General features: G+C 44.1%; 1 pseudogene; it reads right to left on the bottom strand.

Moving 5' to 3' along the window:
* Nucleotides 1-1059: 1059 nt before the first annotated feature.
* LOC136646262 (5S ribosomal RNA) lies at nt 1060-1177 on the bottom strand (annotated as a pseudogene).
* Nucleotides 1178-15552: the final 14375 nt, after the last annotated feature.

The raw sequence follows: 15552 nt of genomic DNA, 5'->3' as shown, positions 1-15552 counted from the left end.
GATTCTACACATAGAAAATGTTGCCCTGGATCCTTCTAGATACCCAGCTGCAAGTTATTTCCTAGATGACCATTGGGAGTGACTTTTCACTACAGAATAACTATGATGACTATCACACATTTACTTACTTTGCAAACTATTGCTATGCCCCATACACATCTTGGTACTGGCATGTTCCCTGCCCAAGCAACTTAGAGCCCAATCCTATGGGCTCTGAGCACTGGTGCTGAGCTCAAGCGCTGGCACTGGGTGTCGCAAACGTGCACGTCTGTGACATCCAGAGTGTAAGGGGCGCCAACACTGGGCCCAGAGCAGGACAGACACTGCCCAGAGCTTGGTAAGAGCTCTGGATGGCAGTAAGGTTCATGGGAGGGGAGGTGTTCCAGTGCGGGGGGAGAAATTGGGGCAGGAGAAGGTGGGACTGGTGGAGACCTACTCTGCCGTATATTATCCTCCATGTCAGGCTGAAAACCAACATAAACTTGAGAAGCCCCATAGTAAGGCTTGGGGCGTTCCACAGAGGAAGGGGACGAAAGTCTCGAGGAGACCTCAGGCGGCCCCAGCGGTGCTGCTGGATACAGCAGCGGCCATTTGGGTGCCTGGCACCACCGAGTATAGGATTGGGCGGCCCGGCCCTAAGCAGTTCATGATGTGGTAAAGACTTCAGGTGTGGAGTCGCATCACTCTACTCCATAGAAAACCCCTCCCTGTACATAGCAGAAAGAAGGCTTCTAACATATTCATAAAATGTTAGCATCCTTTTCTATTTCTTTGGCTATTCTTTTTAACAAGAACCCCATCTTCTGTGCTGTTGCTGCTGAACACGTGTATAGGACTAAGGTACACAAGATGTATATGGAGATAACTAACACTGCCTGTGGGTTGTTGTTGTTGTTGTTGTTGTTTCTTCTTCTTCTTCTCCTCCTCCTCCTCCTCCTCCTCCTCACCTGCTTGCTGTTCCAAAGGATTCCTGCAGACCGTGAGATCAGCTCAAATAAATGCATCATCATTCATATTTGCATTGGTTGGCAACCTTCAGTCTCAAAAGACTATGGTATAAGCCTACAGCACCCGGTATTCCCAGGCGGTCTCCCATCCAAGAACTAACCAGGCCTGACCCTGCTTAGCTTCCAAGATCAGATGAGATTGGGTATGTGCAGGGAGCATTAAGGAACGCCAAAGCCAAATTAAAGTCAAGGCAAAGAATGAACTGGTAAGCATTCAAGAGCACTTTCTCTTTCTCATATAAGGAGAAAAACAGCTTGCTCTGTACCAGGACAGAGCTTAGAAAGGAAGGAGACAACTTGAGCGGAAGCAATAATTGCGAGCAGGAGATGGCTAAAGCCTTTTCAAAAATGCTCCTTTAACAAGTCTGAGCTGCAAATAGGTGTTTGGAAAGGGTGTCATGCAAAGCTGACTCAGAGTGTTCGCTGCGGCTGGTTACTTTCAAAACCCAGAATAGCTACAATAAAAGTCTTTGCTTGCTGTAAGAAAATGGAGGGAGGGCATATGAGGAAGTATTTCTCCTGTGCGACCGAGAACGATAATGTTCTACATGGAACTGCCATGCTGTACACTATGAGGCTGGAACACTGTAAATAAGAACCTATCCATAATGCAACTCAGCTGGGTAGGAGCTCTGCTCTGCCCTGCCCAGGTAGAACCTTGAAGGGCTGCCTCGGAAAACTCTCTCTTTGAGGCTGGGGGTGTTGGAGAGGTTTGAAGTGCTGCCTTGCCCTTTGCTATTCTGGTACATCTACAAAAGAGAGTTGCATCTCACACATCAGCACAGCAGCTCCTTATTTAAGCAGAGGGAAGTTGCTGCTGAAAGTCTGAGCTTTCTTTTTCCTGTTATCTCCTGAAGCTAATTTCCCTTAGCAGGAGAGAGGGGACAGGAGCTGGGAAAATCAGCTGCATAAGAATTGAATCATAGCCCACTAGTTAGTTGGTACTGTGCTGTTACATGGTCAATATTTTATTGCTGTTTATTTCAAGGCATGCAAGAGACACACGTTCATATCCATGTACGTGGTGTTGAGTGCCAAGAGATCATGGACCAGACCAGTAACATGCCTACTTACAAGACTGCTGGAATGAGGCCACAGGCCAGGAAGGCAGGATCCAGAGTCCCTCTCCCAGACCTGACATGCCCCCATGGCAGAACGGATGTACACTAGCAAAAGAGATGGTATAGGTTTAAGTAGACCTATAGGGATCCAGGCAGGGCAGAGATGCGTAAAACTTAACCCTCCTGACTGGCCTGGTCTACTGCTGATGTGTGGGCTACTTCTGCTCAAGCTTCCCTCCAGGAAATCAGCTTCTCCATAGGATCAAAGTTACTGCCACTGTGCATGTAAGGATTTGCTTCATAGCAAGACCCTTCTTTGACTCAGGAGACCTTGCATGGTTAGCTCCCTGGCCTCTGAGGCCCTTGTTTTGCCACAATCTCAAGACCCACAGAATAAAGAATTGTAATCTTGGTCCTTGGTGCAGCTCTGCCAAAGTTCCACAAAAGTCACCTTAGCTTTCCTTAGCTGTTTATTGTCTTGTGTTTGGTCACACTGACAGCACACATAGTGTTCGCTGCTTTCTCTCCTGTGAGTGTTGTGTGGTGTGTTTTTTTCTTCTGTTTTTGCACCTTTAGATGACATCCCAATTGAGTTTTTGCTCCATCGTTCTTGGAAACCTCAGCTCAGCCTCAGGCCCCCTTTTCAGCCAAACTTCCTTAATCAATGCACCATGTCCTCCAAAATAGGGTTTGCCATTTGGGATGCTAGTTATAATCTCCTTTCAGGCTTGGGGTATCGGTTAAGAGTGTTTTTCAGAGGGAGAGATTATCTCCTCCACCACAAATGGGTGAAGTGAATTCATGTTCTATCTATAGGCTCAACCCAGCCCTTGGTTCAGGCTACAGAGAGCTGCTCATCAGCCACAGCATTTCACCATTGCCTAAACCTTAGGAACTCATCTGTTTTCTTTCCCATTAATCTCCCCCTTTTTCCTTCTTCCTCTCTCCATCCTGGCACCCTGAATCCTCCATTTTCTCCAGGTTCCTCTAAGAAGCCCATTTAATCTCCCTACATCTCTTCCCCCACCATATTTTTCTTCCTTCTTGCTCTGCTCGTTCTGCCGCTAAAGCAGTGTTTCTCAAACTGTGGGTCGGGACCCACTAGGTAAGTCACATGTCAATTTCAGGTGGGTCCCCATTCATTTCAATATTTTATTTTTAATATATTAGACCAGCCATTTTCAACCACTGTGCCATGGCACACTGGTGTGCCGTGAATGGTCCCCAGGTGTGCCGTGGGAGTTTTGTGGAGGGTCATTTATTAATAGGACCATTAGGGGATATGAGCCCCCTACTAACAGCATGGTATGCCTTGTCAATAGTCAAAGACTGATGGCGTGCCTTGATAATTTTAGTACCTTGTCAGTGTACCATGAGATGAAAAAGGTTGAAAATCACTGTATTAGAGAATGCGACCATGGTATGTGACTGCATTTGCGGAAATGTTACAGACCTGTACTTTTAACAAGCTACTATGTATATGCTTTTAACAATGATAGTCAATGGAACTTACTCCTGGGTAAGTGTGGGTAGGATTGCAGCCTAGGATTGTTAAAAATTTTCCTGCTTGATGATGTCACTTCTGGTCATGACATCACTTCTGGTGGGTCCTGACAGATTCTTATTCTAAAAAGTGGGTCCTGGTGCTAAATGCGTGACAACCTTCTCTAAAGAGCTACTCTCTTATCCTCTCTCCTTGTTTCTCCTCCTTCTGACTGCCTAACTGCTTCTCCCAAAACTTCATAGTGTGTGCATGGTAGCTATAGAATTCTCTTGTCTAGGTCTCTGGGAACAGTTTGTTCTCTGCCCCCATGAAGGTTGGCCGTGCTGCAGTTGGCTCAAGGCACAGCTCAAATGTTCTGCCAGTTCTAGTGAGTGGAACATCAGAAGCCACCACCCTGGTCCCATCCATATCACTTCTGTATAGACTGGAAGTCTGGACACATGAGGAGGTGGATAGGTGGGAGAGGTTGGGCGATCAGGCACAAGGGGCAGCAGAGCTTAACAGTCTGCCACCAGCTGGTGATGGTGGCAACCATGGTACTGAGGGCCTGATGGAGACCTCGATCACAGCTAGCCAGAAAGGAGGCAGACTTGCTAAACTGAGGAGGATGCTCCCTCCCTCCCTCCCCCTCTCTCTCTCTCTCTCTCTCTGTGTGTGTGTGTGTATCAGACTGTGTTCCTCCTTTTCTCAGAGATTCTTTTGGCAGATGAGTCCAAGTGGGAATTGTTCCCTACAAGTGAAAACAAGCAAACAATACAGGAAACCCCAGTGCTAGATCATTGGAGAAGGTATGCATAAATTCACAGACACAAGTACATTTTCATTGTGTGTATTCATAAGAAACACGTGGTTTCCTGTGCTGTTGAGATCCATGTGCCAGTGGGCAGCTGTGAGCAACATCCCAGTACCCGATGGGCAAGCTCTGGTTGCTCAAGCTTTAATATTTCATGAAAACACTAGGGCATCTGTGTTGTGCAGAACTTCATGCATGTGCCCCCAGCAATATTCTCCTGTGAGGGATAGCTTTAGGCACATCTTTGATGTACCCTTCACACTCTCTTCCGCACGCTCAGTAGCTGAAGCAATGATGTATCTCGTGTCGCTACAGTGCTGTCAAACCATTCTATCAGCATCTCAGTGTAGTACTTGGTTATCAGGCATGCTCTTAAGACACTTGTAATGTGCACATGGGTGAAATTTATTGCGTGGAAAGGGACCAAGCACAGTTGCTCTTGGCATCGCGCCATGGAACGGCATGAAAAAATGAGGGAGGCAAGGATATAGCTGCAACCCTAGATAACTTCTATTGCGGGATTATAAATACAGGAACTGGGAAGGAGAATCAACAATAAAACGTAGTGCAATGAAACTAACAGTCAGAGAGCCAGGCCCTAAGCACGAGCAGTTTCTAGAAAGAGGTCATCCTTCTAACGAGAAGGGCGTGCATCATGGTGCAAATGGAAGGGATAGTCTTTGATCTTTTCTTGCCTCCTCCACAAAGTCTCAGGAGGCTATTTCTTCAAAGTATCCACCCAGGTGTGCTTTAAATTATGACCTTTTCTTTTTTTAAAATAAGTGGGTGGTAATGCTTGCCCTGGCTGGTGGCTTTTAACATCTTCTCCACATTATGGGAGGTCTGTAGTCTAGCAAGTAGGAAGCCTATGTTAACACTATTTCTTTAATCAACGGAATGCAAAATGAAGACACAGAATCAAAACGAAACACCATCACATCTCCAGCTTGGCAATCAGTTTGGCAATCAAAACAATTTTGTAAGGAAGGAAAACCGAAGCAGAACACCTTGTTGTCACCCCTTCCTGGTCAAGAAGATTCATCTCATTGATTCCCTTAGCCCAGTGTTTCTCATACTGTGGGTCAGAACCCACTAGGTGGGTCGCAAGCTAATTTCAGGTGGGTCCCCATTCATTTTAAAGGGTATTTTATTTATGATATACACCTACCATGGTAGGTGATCACATTTGGGGAAATGTTACAGACCTGTACTTTTAACAGGGCTACTATGCATATGCTTTAAACAATGATAGTCAATGGGGCTTATTTCTGGGTAAGTGTGGATAGGATGGCAGCCTTTGGGATGTTTGGGGAATTTTTTTTTAAACATATCAGTAACTGCTTGGGAGGGTTCTTCTTAATTTTAAATTTTTTTATTGTAAACTTTTAATTTGCTTACTAAATTAATTAGTTTGAATTGATTTTGTTATTTGGTTAAAAAAATTTGGGTGTTAAAAATTTTTACTGCTTGATTATGTCACTACCGGCCATGACATCACTTTGAGATTAGTGACATCACTTCCAGTGGGTGCCAACAGATTGTCTTTCTAAAAAGTACATCCTGGTGCTAAAACGTTTGAGAACCACTGCCTTAGTCCAAATAGCTGTCATTGCTTCAAACTCATTAAAATCATCGTGGTATAAAGACTGCAGCTAAGAATGAATCCTTTTTATAATTTTTAGCCATCTCATCAAAATTCCTTAGATCAGTGGCTCTCACACATTTAGCACTGGGACCCACTTTTTAGAAAGAGAATCTGTCAGGACCCACTGGAAGTGATGTCATGACCAGAAGTGACATCATCAAGCAGGAAAATTTTTAACCACCCTAGGCTGCAATCCTACCTACACTTACCCAGGAGTAAATCCCATTTACTATCATTGTTAAAAAGAGTAAACATCATAGCTTGTTAAAAGTACAGGTCAACATTTCCCCAAATACAGTCACATACCATGGCAGTATCAGGTCTAATATATTAAAAATAAAATATTGAAATGAATGGGGACCCACCTCAAATTGGCTTGTGTCCCACCTATTAGGTCCTGACCCACACTTTGAGAAACACTGCCTTAGATGTTTCACTGGAAAAGTAACATTCAAATTCAGTTCAAATTTCACTTTAGGCAACATCTGGTGACAACCTACGGATGTGCAAAGCCTCCATAGATACTTCAAAGCTCTTTTGGCTTTCCCCCAAATTTCTCAGCTGTTCTTCCTCAGTTACCTCCCCTGAAACAAATTATTTTTGAGGATGTCTAAGAGTGTAGGATAGCTCTTGTGATGCCTCATTCAAACATGCAAGACCCCTCAGGATTGTGGTCATCAATTGACAAGGATGCATATGTGTACTCAGAGATGCTGCTAAATCGAAAGCAATGGGTCCAAATTGGTTGCTTACCATCAACCTACAAGATGGGATCATTATTTTCAGAAAATCAGAGCTGTCTTGTATGAAAATTCTTGCCGTTTTAATTCTGGATGCCAAAACACAAGCAGCTAGTTTCTTGTTAGATTGAGTTCTGCTGGCAAAAGTCCTCCAAATTCATTTTTACTAATGAAACAGAATGTCGCACAGACTAAAACAAATGGATGCTTCCAATAGCAGAAATATAATGCATTGGATTAAACCTGAGAGCCATGGGTCATCACTAATTTATCAGGCTAAAATCAGAAAACAAGCTCGCAAATTGTGATAGATAAAGTACCCTGCTTTCAACACACATCCGGGGATGGGTCATTTTTAATAATCTCCCAGTATAAGAGCAAGGACTTGTCCTTTTAACCTATCGCTTCCCACATTAGTAAGTGGACTGTAATTCACAATTTGCAGGTGAAGTGCATCGAGGCACTAGTGGCTTTGCAATGAAGGGGGAGAAATGGAAATGATCTAAACTAAAAATGACCTTGAATATAAAATGTCAATCCACATTCTTTTCAGGATGACGGATGCTAAAGAGGACTACATGTTATCCAGCAAACCAAGCTCTTTTGACAGACCATCTGAACAAGTAGATGAACAGAATATCTTGAATTCCTTTTTGGTACAATAAGAGCAATTTCATTGTTTATCAGTACTGTACTCTGTCTTGTTTTACTCTATCTTGAGAACACTTGATGAAAGTTCATAATTTAGAACAGTGGTGTCCAAACTGGAGACTGCTGTGCAGTTGAAAAGCCCTCTCTTTCCCAGCCAGTGCTTACAATTCCACTGTGCTGTTGATGCTCCTGGCACCCGATCCTGTCACAATGACGGTCTAGGCAGTCACATCTATTGCCCAATAGCCCCAGCTAGCCTCCGATAGGATGTCCGGGCAGACGCAACTGTCCAGAGCATCCTTGTGAGGAGATCAGGTGCCAAGAGCAGCAACAGTGTGGTGGAACTCTAAGCGCTGCTCACACGAGGGAGGGCTGTCTCCAAACGCTTGATTCGACCCGTGGATGGGTTTGGAGAGCCCTGGTTTAGAATCACTGGGACTTGAACTTTAGAAAGTGCACAGTAGCAAAACAGATTTCTAGGTACAGGTCCGTCCTCTGTACCTGCAGATTTGGGACCTGTGGATTGAAGTCATAGTAGGTTTGGAACCTGCGGTGGAGGGCCAGACCGGAGCTCCTGGGTGTGACAGGTAGTGTTCTCCAGTCATGTCCAGAGGTCCTATGAACTGGAAATGCAGATTTGCTTATCTGCAGGTTTCAGTATCCATGGGGATCCAGGAATGGATCCCTCATGGATACCAAAGTTCAACGGTAGCGGCTTCTCATGATGTCTTACTTTCCTGCTGGCAGAGTGCAGAGAAGTAGATATGAATTCAGTCATACCAGCCAAGAGATTAAGCTTGGATATTGCTCCTAAGATCAGAGACCACAATTTCACAGATATACAAATTTGATCCATTTACCCATGCTAAATTAACACTAGGTTTATCCTGAATCAACAGCCCAATTCAGCGCAAATTCTACTATGCAGCTGCAGTGGCACCAGTGCAGCTTGCACTACATCCCGTGAGGGAATTTTGCACGTTGGAAGTCTCCTTGAGGTAAGGAGGCATTTGTCTCCTTGCCAAGGGGAAAGCCCCAACCAGCACAATGGGTCTACTTGAACTTGCACCAATGAAATTGCTGGCGCAAGTGAGTATGGGATAGCGTAAAGGGGTTGTAAGTGAAAAATGTGAGGAGTGCGTGTGTTAATGTTTGCCTAGAACTTTCAAATAGCTTCAGCCAATACTGGATACATGCTGGCATGCATTTTATACAGCTTTTATTGCTTATTTTCTTTTCTTTATCTTATTTTATTTTCTCATTTTTTTGCTGATTTATGCTTACCTGAAGTGTCCCCTGAGTGTCCTTGGACTTACTCCAACAAAATAGCCAGGTGATCTATGGGGAGGTAAGTAAGAAAAAGTTTTATAACCTTTCCAGGGCCATCTGGTTGTCGTCCCGTCCCCCCGTCCCCCGCAGTAGGCAGTGCACAGTCTGGCAGTGGTGCTGTATGCTATGAGCTGGTGGAGGATAGAATTAGTATGCAATTGTAGTTCCAGGTTTAGGTTCACTTGTGTGTAGAGGTCACACAGGGCCACAATTTGCAGTTGGGACCTCAGTGGGGAGGTGGCGAGTACTTTAATGTGTTATCTTCCTGTTGAAAATCACAGCTAAGGAACAGTAGTATAGCTAAAGAGGGGCAAATGGTACTGCAAGTGCCACAGCACACCACATAAGCTTTTATTTCCTTTTCCCATAAGCAGACACCTATCATAAGGAGATGTAATGAGGGGGAGAATATTCAGGCCACAGGACAGATGATAGCCTTTGAGTGACCCTTGACAATTTAGATGGGTTCGGGCTCAATCCTATCCAACTTTCCAGCATTCATGCAGCTGCAATGCAGTCCCAAGGTAAGGCAACAAATGTTACCATACCCTGAGGACTGTGACTGCCTCCCCACCACAGGATGCAGTGCATACCCCACTGGCATGGCTGCCATAAATTGGATAGGATTGGGCTCTTAGTCTGCTCTCATAGCGGGTTGTGCTTCTCATTGGGATGCTCAGAATAACTGCATCATTTTCCAATAGTAACTAATTAATGATGAATTTTCCAACAAGGCTTGATCCTGCAGTTGGCAGGGATCCAAAAATAATATCAGCAATGGAACCATTATGTGATGGTGGCACCAATTTTTATCCTTAAAAAGACACTTTCTGCATAAAGTATGTTTGGGTCTTTTCAAGCAGAAAGTCAATAATTTCACCTTAGTCTTTTCTTTTTCTCGGTGTGTGGGTTTAAAAAGTGAGACATTTAACGAAAATGCTGGGTTTTCAAAAACAGTTATGCAGACAACTAGTTCCTTTGTTAGGTTTCCTCTTCTAAAAATAAAGATCATGTGTATTTAGCGATGGGTTAAAGCAGTTCGTTTTAATCTTCTCTTTTTTTAAAAAAGGATGACACTTGAAGGATGCATTTGCTTCTCTGAAAACACCTTTGAAAAGCTTATGGATAGTAAAGAGCAGCAAATGTTCAAATCTGCATTTAAATAGGCTTGTGATGTGTGACAGCTTGTATCTATTTTCCTTACAGAAAGGTTTAGTGTTGGTTTGTGTTCATCATATTCCGCTTAAATCTTCCAGGCTCATTACAGATTGTTAGTGCTGAACACCCCGGGGGAATGCTGATTAATCTCCACTTGGTATGTTTCTTGGAGTTTGCTCTACACAATTTATCCTTCGGAGATTTCAAGGCAAATCAGAAATGTTCCCAAATTAATAACCTGATCTCCATGTCTGGAAATATCTTATTCCTTTGCCTATTGATGCTTACCACAGCCCAGTGAGGAACCTCCGCATGCAGAAGTTGCTTCTGTATGTGAATACCCTTCTCTGCAGGGAGTTTCTGATGCTGAACAAACAGCGTTTTGGATCTTCACATTCATTGCCCAACACTGTGACTCAGGCTATGCTTGTACCAATTTTCTGCTTTGCAAGTCAAGTGGAACCATTAGGGGGTAGAATTTGAATCCCTTCTTTTGATGATGCACAAATATCCTATTTTCAGGTTGTCCATTATGCCACTAAAGGTTGTCGAGTTGAGTTGAGTTCAGGTTGTCCAAGTAGTTAAGGCAAGTTGCAGTACTTGGTAACTACATTTCCAATTTCTAATGGCCCGATCCTATCTTTGCAGTATACCAGTGCACTGTCAGATCTGCTGTCAAGGCATGCAGGCTGCCAGAAGGCTTCTGCCAAGTGAAAGGGTCAGTTGGGGTTGCGGTGAATTGCGAATGGGAGCTAAAGAGTTGGCATAGAACCAAGGAGTCCCATTAGGTACCATACAGCAACTGGGAATAAAGTTTTTCATTTCTCTCCTCTTCCTTCTTGCCTGATCCCCAATCAACATGCAGAATTGAGGGAATGCATTCCCTACATGCTGCACTAGCAGCAGTGCATCTTGCCAGCCACATGGAACTTTTTCCACAAAAAAAGTTCAATGAGATGTATTTTTCCTGGAGCATAATGTGTCCAAAGGCTTTCTTTTTCTGATTCAAGCCCCATGAAACCAGTGTTATATCCTTCTACACCCTCTTATATACCTGTACATGATAGGAAGTTGAGCACAGTTCCATGCATATTAAAAGCATCTTGAAGAAATCTACTGAAGAAATTAAGGTCAGTCTTACGATCCCTCTGAACTTGCTTTACTCCCCGATGATTGAATGAGAGCTTGTTAAGGATCAAAAACTTTTCTGTTCCTTTGGAGAGACAAGGCAGGAACACTTCAATCCAGCCTAGCTCCCTATCCCAGTGAAAATCCATGGAGGAATGATGAAAATACACTTTAGTAACAGACTTTAATCAGTTAGACTCCAGCTATTCAAGCTTATGATCCTCTCCTAAGGCAAAAAGGAACTCACATCATCACTGCCTTCAACTCCTTTTCCTTGTGATTCATTCCCTTGGCTCTGCTGCTGAGGAAGCCATCTTAGCTGCTCCTTTAGCCTAACTCCCACCTCCCTTTGCAGATACAAGGAAGTTTATATGGACATGGGGGGGGGGGGGTTTGACCATTCCTCCACCAAAATACCCAGTACATGACCACACACAGGTGCCTTTTGTGCTTTATAGCAGCAGTGTTGAAGTTTCTTTCTGTGGTTTCAATCCACATTTAATGTAGGCAGGGTCTATTTGGGTCCTTCCACGCACATGTCACTTAGCTGGGATCAGGAGGATCAGGAGTGATAATAGGGTGGGGAAGAACCTGTGCAATTGACACTATTCATGTAGCATCTTGCTTTTAAATGTTACAACAGTGCAATGGGATGAAGCCATGGGAAACCAAGAGCCACTTATAAAGCTACTTACAGACATATGCTTGCAGTCAGATACCAACACCTTATCATCTTTCTGATTGATGATAGCTTTCTAGGGTCATGGACAGAGGAATTTCTCAGCCAGAGTTGGTTCGAGGTTTCTGTGAACTCATGACAAGATACAGTCACCTTCCCATCCTATGCACCCATCTTCCTCCTGGGGGAGAATTCATGCTCTGTTCATAGGCATCCCAAAAGCATCTTGCAGGCCACAGATGGAAAGAGAGAATACTGAGCCAGAGCTGGTGCTTAGGTTTCTCTGATCTAGCAGTGCTCTTCTTGTGCTCTCATGTGATGATTCTAGCAGGTTCTCCAGTATCAACCAACCAACCAACAGTATTTATATACCGCTTTTCAACTAAAAGTTCACATCAAGTATACATCAAGAATGATATTCTCTGGTATTACATTGCATATGGCTAAAAACAGAAACATTGATATGAAAGAAGTTGGTGCAAAATCCTTATGACTTTTACTCCCCACACCAGATTTCATTGGCAATATATTGTTTATGAGCTTATGAGCCAATGGATTTGCCAAATATCCATTTTTATTATGATTAATAAGCTGGTTCTGGAAATGACAATGTGTTCTTTTAGAATGTATGTAATATAAAAGATTAATGCAGGAATTTAGGCCATACTAAGAGCCAATACAATAACTTAGTTTTGCCCAATATCTTCTGAAGTTCACATAAGTTCACAATTGATTTGTACAGCCAACATTTTAAAAGATCAAAAGTAGGGAACAAGAAGAATCAAGGTGAATATATACCATTTAGAACTATAGTAGCAAAATTGTTGGATGCTTTCTGATGGGCTCACCTTTCAGCAATGACATCAAATTTTCGACACTGTAGAACAGTGGTTCTCAAACTGGTGGGTTGCAACCCACCAGTTCGTGTAAAGGTTCCCCTGTCCCTTTAAGTGATCTCCAGGATTGTGCCAGTATGGGGGGGGCAAGGGGGGTGCTTGTGACTTACTTTATGAAGACAGGGCTGCAGCAGGCTGCAGGAGCTGCAGGGAGCCCTTCACAGCGCGCCCCGAGGCTTGGAATGCTAGGAGAAAGTGGGCGCAAAGCACTTCCATTTTGCAGGAGGTGCTTGGCGTCTGCTATTACAGAACGTTCCCCGCACCCTGCTGCAGCCCTGTCCTCATAAAACAAGTCACAAGCACCCCCGCTTACCCGCTGTTAGTGGCGCAATCCTGGGGAGCACATCGCTGCCCTAGCCCCTCCCCCGTAAGAACTTACTGAGGGAGTAAAGCTGCCTCAAAGTTTGAGAACCACTGCTCTAGAAGAAACATCATTAGCACGTTGTTTTGTTAGGGGTTCCCTTGTGTCACCTGCCTCCCCACTTGCAAATGACGTATTGCCTGATCCTATTGCTACAGGTGTTTGTTATCTACAACCACCTTTTGCATGGGATTAGCATCTGGTGTACATTGGCCTAAGGGCTGCTAGTTGCTGACCACGACATTAGAAGTTCATCAGACTGAAATCTTGGGATTTTTCCTGTCATCTTGTGCAGCTAGGCTGCACCTGAACCTGGCTTTTCAGTTTCTACCCTCCCCAAACTTTTAATATCTGAGGCAATTAAAAATGTTCAAAAACTGACAAATGGAGAACAAAGAGGGGGAAAAAATGTTGCAAATGAAAAAATATATTGTTTTTGAAATGTTAGATGTATTCACCAAATATCTACAATAATCAGCAGCAGCTTCACCTCTCAAATTGCTGACTTCCAAGATCTCCTATTGGTATCATATCAAGCAGGGCCTCCTGACCACTTCTAATTTAATAAAACACTTAACAAACACATAGCAGATTTCAAGAGTCATAGCACAATCCTATGCATGTCTACTCTGAAATAGGGCCCACTGAGTTCTCTGCTACGTGTGTACAGGATTGTAGCATCAGTGTACTTCAATATATTCAGTGGCGTCACTAGGATTCAGATCACCCAGTGCGGGAGGCCTGTGCATCACCCCATGCAGTGGGTGGGGCAACGTCCCAGGTGGTGGGCATGGTGATGTGCCATCGCCCCGCCCCCACTGGTTTTTTGGCTGTACCTTTAGTTAGAACACAGATATTTGAATGTGGTTTGTTTCATTGCATTCTGCATGAAATTACGCATTGATTGATATATAACATGATGAGATTATTCCTCCAAACTGTGATTTTAGTGGTTTTGAAAACTTGTAGAGTCACACACACACACACACACACACACACACACACACACACACACACACCCGTGTCAACTTACTAACACCTTATTGCAGCAGTTCTCAAACTTTTAGCACCAGGACCCACTTTTGAGAATGACAGTCTGTCCAGGACCCATTGGGAGTGAGTCATAGCCAGAAGTGACATCATCAAGCAAATTAAAATAAATAATTATAGATAATTAAATTAAAATAAAATAAATAATTAAATAAGGGGGAGCCAGTCCTGTTCCACCAAGTGAATCTACTCTGAAGTAAGTTCTATTGTGGTCAATGGGGCTTACTATCCAGAAAGTGTGGGTAGGATTGCAGCCTATGAGCCCAATCCTATGCATGTCTACTCTGAAGTAAGTCCCATAGTGGTCAATGGAGCTTACGCTGTAGTCTGCCTGCAATAACAACCCCCCAAAAAGAATCACTGAGATTCTATTTCAAGCATGTCAAGATAAAGACCCACCTGGCTTTACAAGTGCAAAATAGAAAGCTTTCCTCTTCCCAGTTCAAGCCACTTTTTTGTCCTTTTTAGTGGGGGGGGGGGAGGCTGCCTTCTGGAGCATTTGTTGTGCTCCAGTTCCATCGGATCGGGACCATTCCTGTGTCCTCACATTCCTTTTTGCCTGGCCTGACCACCAGCCAAGGCACATCTGCCTACTCCTGAATAAACATGACCATGAGGCTGCTTTGCTTTCCATAGGGCTCAATAGACTCGCAGCTGGGAGGGAGGGATGTCCTTCTCAGGTGTTTTTGGGGACTGCTTTCATTGGATCAGGACCATTCTGACATTGTTGGATTCCTCTCAGCCTGCCCTTTCCGATGGACTATGGCAAGTATGCCTACTTGCGAGTAAACACGCAATACGGCTCACTTTCACTTACCATAGGGCTCCATGCATTTTTTCTTTCCGGTTTTTTGGCCATAACTTTTGAAAGAAAGGAGCTATTTCAATCTGGTTTTGTTGCATTGCATTCCACTGGACATTCCGCATCCAACGGTGTACGGCATAATGGGGTTGCTCCTAAAGTCGCGATTTTAGTGCATCATCCCCCCAGGGTGCATCACCCCCCGGCACATCACCCGGTGTGGTCCGCACCCCCCGCACCCCAAGAGCAACGCCACTGCATTTATTTTCTTGGTTATCCTTACAACTTTATGATTATTTCCATATTGCTGATGCAAGACTGAGGCCTGTGACAATATTGGCTTGGTTGGGCCAACAAGGGAGTTTACAGCTAAGGTAACCTCTGTGTCAGGGATTGTGCCAGGGATTGTGCCAGCCCCTACTTGACCTCTGCCTAATTATTATCCCTATAGTTGAGTGTAAACAGCTAAGCCTTTAAAAAAATCACTGTTATGGAAAGACTGTGGTCTGGTCTGGACACGACAACCCATCATTGCATAAAGACATAAGAACATCCCTGCTAGAATAGGTCAAAGGTCCATCTAGTGTAACTTCCTGTATCTCACAGTGGCCCACCAGATGTCTCGGGGAGCAGACAAGACAAGAGACCTGCATTCTGGTGCCCTCCCTTGCAACTGGCATGCTGAGGTAGCCTACTTCTAAAATCAGGAGGTTGCACATCCCCATCATGGCTTGCAACCTATGACAGA

This window comes from Tiliqua scincoides, chromosome 3, assembly GCF_035046505.1.
Source record: "Tiliqua scincoides isolate rTilSci1 chromosome 3, rTilSci1.hap2, whole genome shotgun sequence".
NCBI lineage: Eukaryota > Metazoa > Chordata > Lepidosauria > Squamata > Scincidae > Tiliqua > Tiliqua scincoides.
Note: the sequence above shows the minus strand (reverse complement) of the source record. Positions and strands in the feature narration are given on the sequence as shown.